The following is a 7808-nucleotide window of genomic DNA, read 5'->3' as shown; positions in this document are numbered from 1 at the left end:
CTGGCCAGGCTCCGTGCTGGGTTAGAATCAGAGACTGTCACTGATGAGGGTGGCAGCCAAGGGAGTGGGGCTAGACCAGGCTCAGGAATAGCGAATGAGCTCTGCCCAAAGCTAGAGCGCAGTCCTGTGCAATGCCACCCGAGATGGTGGTCCTGTGCAATGCCACCCGAGATGGCGACGATCACACTTTTAGTTAATCCTCGATGGGATCTGGCACAGACATTCGATAAAGCACTCTAATGGAAAGCGCTATAGGTTAGTACGCATTCATCAAGGATTAACCTAGAGTGCAAGCCACCATTTTTAAAGTGCTGTAGAGCCCTGAATGTGTTCAGTCATGGCTTTAGAGCATTTTCTGCCTGCTTGATGCACAATATGTTTAATGTCTGTCCCTAGCCTAAGACTCTATTGATGACACCAATAATGTAGGTAAGTATCGCACCTCCAGACTAAGTACCTGAGTAGACACAATTTCTTTACATTGCATAGAGTATGGCCTGTTTATATTGAGTACAAATTTAGTCCTAACTCAATTCCTAGCTGTCCATTTCTGCGTGTGGGCTGGTGTTTCCCTATGGACAACTGTGTTCTGGGGACAGGATCCTGGAGCACAGGCTCTTCTAGGCTCACTTTGACTTTGTGATGCTATTTGGGATTTGGTGAGGTGTGTGGTTCTCCATTTCACATGCATGTGACCACCTTCCTCCTGCCATGAATTGTCAGCACAAGTCTTTATCAAAACAACATCAGAAATAGGTTCAAATTCACTAGGTATGATAGTGAGAACCCAAGCCCCCAGCCAGTCTCAGGGGTTAAATCATGCATAATTTATGGACCAAAACTAAACAGCCCAAAAAGTGGGCACAAGGTACTATTGAGCCATAAAAGGATAAGAATATCCTCTCTGATCTCTTGCAGTGTGCATAGGACTCTGGCCTTGTGTGACATCCTTTTCAGTGGTCTCACTATATACTTGAGTAACCAGAAACTAAGCTACTTTTGGAAATTTATCAGTAACCTTTAATAATTTGCTATGCATATCCACTCTTTCTTTTGTTATATTATCAATATTCTGCAGTGCTACTGGTTTTAATAAGAAGTCTTTTCACTGGTTTTCTTTGTTCTAGTCATCTAATCTCCTAATGGAAGTTTCTAATTAAATTCCTGCAGCCATTTTTTACACTGTGTTTTGAATAACAAAGTCGCTCAAACACTGAAAGTGTATATGCCTCTAGGATGCCCTACCTGACAAGTGGCTGCAGCACTTCTTAGCACAATCATTAAAATGGAAAGCAATCACCAATAAATACAAGCAAGTTGATAGATACCTTCATTATGCTACAAACAATCCAGCAAGTTTAAGCGAAGTGTTCAGGGTCTCAGTTCTGGTTTCAGTGGCCTAATCTGCACAGAATAAAGGAGCCAGAAACATGATGTACGCCGCCGTGGCTGGAGGCATGCCGTTGGCATAATTCAGAGGCAGGCCTGATGCTCTAAACACAGGTGGAATTTGTTGCACCTCTGTCTGTAATCCACCCGGCACCCCAAACTGCTTGAATTTCATTTAGTCAGCAGTGATGGGTAAAATCCTTGAAACAGCTGTATTTGCATTCCAGGAAATAAGCGGAAAAAATGTATTTTACATAAAAGTGTCTCAGAATTATGATGTGCAAAAAACTCTAACAGATCTTTTTATTAATCCTGGTAAGTAAAGTAACTGGCATGAGGGATCTTCTCCAGGTGCCTCAACAGTGGCACATGCATAGACCTCCCTACCTATTCATTGGCAAAGCCAGGGATATGTGCGTACATTCAATTCCCAGCCGTTTCTGCATGCAGACATGGGCATTCATTGGCACTGATATTAAGGTTCCTCCCTACAAGATTTATGGGGGAGCCTGAGCCAGAACTGTCCCTTTCCCCTTCTGGACTCTGAAGTGCTGTTATAGTCTGTCCCCTATTGTACACCTGCAGGGGATGTTGTTTTGGCCAAAATAAGATGAGTGCAGGTGGTGTCATCATGCGCACTACATCTCAGTTTAACACAGTTACATGTAGTGGGGGGCATTTTTGGCTTTTGGTGGGTTGCTTTAATTTTTATTGGATTTATTCAAGAAAGAGCAGGAAGATAAAGCTGTTTGTTAGCAACTCAGGTTTCCTACTGAAGGCCTCCTGGAGGAAAGGGATACTGTGCTTGCATTTTCAAATGCATACACGCAAAAGTGCATGCAGGCTTTACCCCCGCAACCCCCCCATAGTTCATGGGCATATTTATGTTGATGTCCACTTGCATGGTTACAGTCAGGGCCTCACACACAGGTCAGTGTGGACCTGCTTGTCATTGCATCGTCATGGACTCTCAGCTGGGTACTCCTACCCTTCGGTGTCCGTTGTGTCAAAACGGAGAAAATACCGTCTACGGCTAGACAACCCAAAATGCTTCAACATCACAGTACTGTGTAGGCTCCTAAGGAATCACCATTATCCTTTAAGAGGCATAAGGGAGGATGAGAAGAATTAAGACATTGGGATTTAAGGAATTTGAGAAAAAGGGTTTTCTTTTCGGACCACTTGAAACCAGCCTTAACTGAAACAGCAGAGCTAGAAAAATTAGACTATGACTACTGTGATCAGGTTGAAAATGTTTTTTTTCTTTTCACATAAATGTAAGGTAGTTGGATGCAGCATGTGTATGCATGGTCATCACTGCTTGTCTGGCTCATTTAATTACGTCTGGGCTAGGCTCTAGGCAGGAGTATTGCTTGGCCGTTGATGTGATACTCTCATTCATCTCATTTGACTCCATTAGCAGCACTCCTTTCACATCCACCCAAAACAAATTTCACTGAGCCAGAAAACACATGTCATCCATGAGCCTTAAAGTCCTGTGCCTGGCACCATCCTGGAAACAAAACTGTGCAAAGCAAGAATGTTTTGGACAAGCAAACGAAGAGAGAAAAGCAAAATTCAGCTTGCAGTTCACCAAAGTGTTTGTGAATAATTTTTCCCAACATTTTCTTGGACTACAAAGGTAGTTACTTGAGTGGAGAAGATTCCCCACTATAGGTAAACTGAATGCCTCATAGGATATGTAGATTTGAGGACATACAGTACATTGCCTGTCAACTTGTAGCTCAAATGACAGATGGAAACCAGATAAGGCGAGTACACTGATCACTGTGGAGAGATTAGACCTTGTAATTTGCATCTTTTCTTCTAATAACATTTGCTCTATTTTTGCCTTGACACTTTACCCAAGACTCAAATGTGTGTGTCTGAAGACAGATCGTTATTGCATCTAACAGAATACCTTATGATGGCTTTAGTACTAAGAAATTTGCTATACACCCCTGACTCCTCCGTGTTTCTACATCTTAACCCTGAGCGTGCAACAAAACCAGGTAGAGGAAGAATGAGAATTTTGGGGAGGCTTATTATGAACATAAATCATCCTTTTATTGACATAGTTTTATTTCAGGCATTCTGGTTTAACTCAAGTAGACACCGGCTTGGCTGAAGTCTGCAGCTGCATATTACTTCCACACAGCTTCACAAAGAAAAAACTCAGCAAAGTACAAAAACAACAAGGTGGGGAGTGTCATTCCTGTGCTTTCTCCAAACTCTCGGACCAGGTGTCTGCCCAGCATGGCTCTTAGAGAGAAGCAGACTCTTGCTTTCATGCTGTTGTGTCTAAACAGCTCAACTGCATCTAATTAGTCTGCACTTGGTAATGCCTCCTTGAGCTGCTCCACTCTGAACACTGCCTGTACGGAAAAGCCCCACAAAATCCTTCAAACACTGTCTGAAAGAGCCTTCTCTCCCAAGGCATTGATGGAGCTGGGCTTTAGGGTTCTCTCCATGAAGCGGTATAGGCAGGCCCACAGGCATAGGGTTGGCAATAGTCTCCCACACAAATATTTATTTGCATCATTTTAAAATTCTCTCTTTCGTGTCATTCATTTTCCCTTTTCCACCTCTGCACATCTTGTTTCTTTTCTGTCTATGTGAATGGCACTGCTTCCCCCCGCTGTGCAAGTGTGATCTCCCCATCCTACCTCTCACAGCAAAGCATCTTTATGCTGTGTGTAGTTGAAAAAATGCTTTCTAAAAAAGAATAGTATTTCTGTGCCTTACTCAGGGAGGAGATCAGCTTAAATATTTTATTCGGCTTATATCAGATGACACAATTAGGAGTGTAAGTACCTCTGTCATCCACAGTGGATGTACACTGTGTTACACAATATCCTCTCTACAGCAAGGGACTCCTGCAGCTTTCCGTTCTCATGGGTTTCTGCAACGTGCCTTTTGTTTTATTTCAGTAACTTGTTCTCTAAAAAACTTTGGGGCAAATTTTGCCTTACTTCACTCTCCTGAGTGGTCACCCTGGGAGCTCTCAGAAGAGTCAAGTGAGCAGGTCTTGGCCCTAGGTATATCCAGTGTAAACAGAGCTACTTTGTCAGCATAACTGACAGCAGAACGCAGCCCCAAATGCTTAGTGACAAATACTGTTTTGGCTGGCTCTCCAGAGAGGAGAAAGATGCTGCTTTGTCTGTGAAAGGATTTCTGTAAGCCTGTGTGTGTGCACGGTGGAGATGTGCACAGTGCAGCGCAGATGCCTATTCCTCTCTTTCCATAAATAGTGAGGTTTAGACCCCAGACCACAATCCTTCATGTAAGTGCAGCATGTTTGTTAGCCAGCTATACGGGGCCAAGATACTCCTCACCAACTCCAGGCCAGATCCACTTAGGAACAAGGGGATTCTTGTACCAGGTCAGGGTTTCATCTAGTCTAGCAAGCTGTCTCTAACAGTGGCTTTAGAGGAAGTTGCAAGAAACCCTATAATGGACACCTGCCCAGAAGAGAAGTTTCTTTCTAACACCAGGCTGCGGAGTTGGCGTATGTGCCTTATGTTTCTTAATCCTATGTATCATAATTGTGGTAGAAATGTCTAAGTCTTTTTTTTAACAATACTGAGCTCTTGGGTATGTATGGCAACGTGTTCTACAGATTAAATCAGTGTTGCATAAACCACCATTTCATTTGATGAATTTAACATTCCCTTTTGGTTTCGTTAAATCTCCTGTTCCTCTGGTATTATAAGAGCGATTCTGTTACCTTCTCCATGCCATTCATTGTTATGCCTGCCTCTGTCATGGTCCATTGTACACTGTCAACTCCCTGATGTGAACTAACCCAACATTTGCAAACCCCCCCCCTCCATTTTTTGGGAAATGTGGTCTTACTTCTAATGAGTATTGTTACTGGAGGTTGTTGAGGAAGCTCACCAGCACAGGAAAAAAAACAGTGCTGTGCCCAAGTCTCTCTCAGCCCCCTCCCCACCAGGTGCAGTTTACTCGTTCAAACATAAAGCACAGGCAAAACCTCAAAGGAAAGCAGTTTTTCTGCTCATTATGGGCTATGGTTCCCAGGGGCTTTCCCCCTTGCTGCTCCCCGTACTGAAAGGAGGACACAGACCTCCCTTCCATTCTTTTGCAACAAGGAGCAAAAGCGGGAGCCCATCTCCATTCTAAGAGCGTTCTCTAAGCCCTTTAGAGGGATTACCCAACCCCTTTCAAACTGGTATCCTTTAAACGAACGGGACTCTGGTCCGAGACCCCTAGTCCTCAGGCAGCCACATTATAGCCTCTTACCTACCCGTTTGCTCGTTTGGGACAGTGACAACAACCAATCCTAGTATTCGGAGCCTACAGCACCGATTTGCAAAATGACACAATACACTCAGCATTATTCTGCGGTGATCTTGGTATTTATCATCTTGGAAACCCATTGTATGGGTCAGCATGTTAATCAGCTGCAGCATCTAGCACTCTCTTGTACATTATGAAGAAAACCTATCTTGGCACTTAATTAGGAAGAACTGCTCCAAAGTTCACCTGCCCAGCACAAGGCAGAGCTTAACTCTTACATTGCTGCTCTCCTACAGAAAAAATGATATATTCAAGACACGGATTCCCAGTTCTTCGCAACTAGAGCTAAGGTTATTGCTGGCACTTGTAGTCATTTGAACTGTAATTTAATCTTTTTAACTTGGTCTGTGCAATCAGAACAACACAGCAATCTAGCGTCCTTTTAAATTTACAGATACAGAAAATTTAGTAAGACACTACAGTCAGCCTGCTACTATACGTGAATGAAGAGGCCAGTGACTAGTTTACATTTAGTTCAAAACTGCAAATATACTCCCTTTTTGTTGTATTTTCAAATATGCTCAAAACATTCCTGATAGTACCCTGCATGGTATCCAGAAATTTTTCTTTACTACAAACAATAAACTAAAAAAAATATAACCAACATACAACTTTCAGTCAATCTTTCAGTCAATAAGCATCAGCAGTAGCAAAAATCAACAGACCTACAAAACCCCCCCCACAAAATCCAAAACTTGTTTTTCACTACTACCCTGAATGTTATCCTCATTACTACTTTTTATAGCTGGGTTCCTCATTTTTAAGGCTGGCAAGGCCTTACTGTCAAGGTGGACCAATGAAACATTATATATATTAGAAACACCAAAGAATCTTATGACCGAAGTCAATCAGAAGGCTGTAAAGCTTGGTCTAATGAATTAATGAATATTGAACACACCATAGTCCTCATCTTTAGTTCAACTGAAGCTTTTGAGCACATTGCTAGGTATCTAATTGTTTTAATTTAAGCCTGTTCTGTAAACTTGAATTGTAGAAGGGAATAGAAGAGTCATTAAAAAAAAAAGAAAAGAAAAAGGCTTCTACTTTGAAATGATTTTACTTCTTTAAGAACATTCATCTATTTGAAGTCTGGCTCCGAAATGTAACAGGTTTTATCTCAGAAGCAAGAAAAATATGGTAATTTTTTTTTTTTTACATAAAAAAAATTAGCAACCAAAACAAAATATATTTTAAACTGTTTCCAAGTGATTTGAACATTTGGTCATGGGTGGAGCCTACATTTTGGGTCTTATGTAGAGTCAAGAAATACTTTCTGTATCTTTTTCTCTCTCTGATTTTGTTGTTTATGGGTATAATCCATATCTCTCCAATTAAGTGAGCATATATTCTTGCAAACATGTTCCCCTTACACTTTGTAACTATAGCTTATCACTCACCATATTTGTTGGCTCATTGCTTAACAAACTTCTTAAAAGGCTGAAAAAGTTTTAAAAAAATTAAGTTGTGCTCTCACCAAGTGATTTTTAGGAAGCCTGGCTCCTTTTCAGTGGTATTTAACAGAGTTAGGGTCTCAGCTTTCATTACATTTTAATAGTATTTCTGTAAGTCAGCCCCTTGTTTTCCTTTGAATCTTCTAGCCTTAAGGCCTGATCCTAAAATTTGGTCTGTGTGACTGGACTGAGGTGCCCATGAAAGCAGTGGGAATCGTGAGTTCTCCATGGTCCCATGCAGGTCACGAACATCAAGATCGGTGCCATAAGAATTATTATAGAGAATCAGACCACCGGTCCATCCATTCCATATCCTGGCACTGATAACGGTGCTTCAGACAAAGATGTAATGAACTCCCATAATGGACAAGTCTGGAACAAGCAGCCCATCAAAGTACCTTCTTCCTAAAGTTTGGTGTACTAGAGTTTAAATAAAGCAAGAGGGGTCATATCCCTCCTATCCAAGGTGACTGTGCTTGCTGCCATAAACGCTATAAACACGTATTTTTGTGCATTTGGCTCCATTTCCCTGCTCTTTTTGCAGGGAGAACAGAATCTGCCCCTATAGAGTTCTGAAGATACACATTTTTGTGCCATGCCAGGTGGGTTAAAGGAAAAAAACCCTCTTATGCAGGAAACCTTTACTGT

This window comes from Crocodylus siamensis, chromosome 7 (assembly GCF_052110815.1).
Source record: "Crocodylus siamensis isolate JL-2025a chromosome 7, ASM5211081v1, whole genome shotgun sequence".
NCBI classification, from domain to species: domain Eukaryota; kingdom Metazoa; phylum Chordata; order Crocodylia; family Crocodylidae; genus Crocodylus; species Crocodylus siamensis.
The sequence above is the reverse complement of the archived record's forward strand: the minus strand, read 5'-3'. Positions refer to the sequence as shown.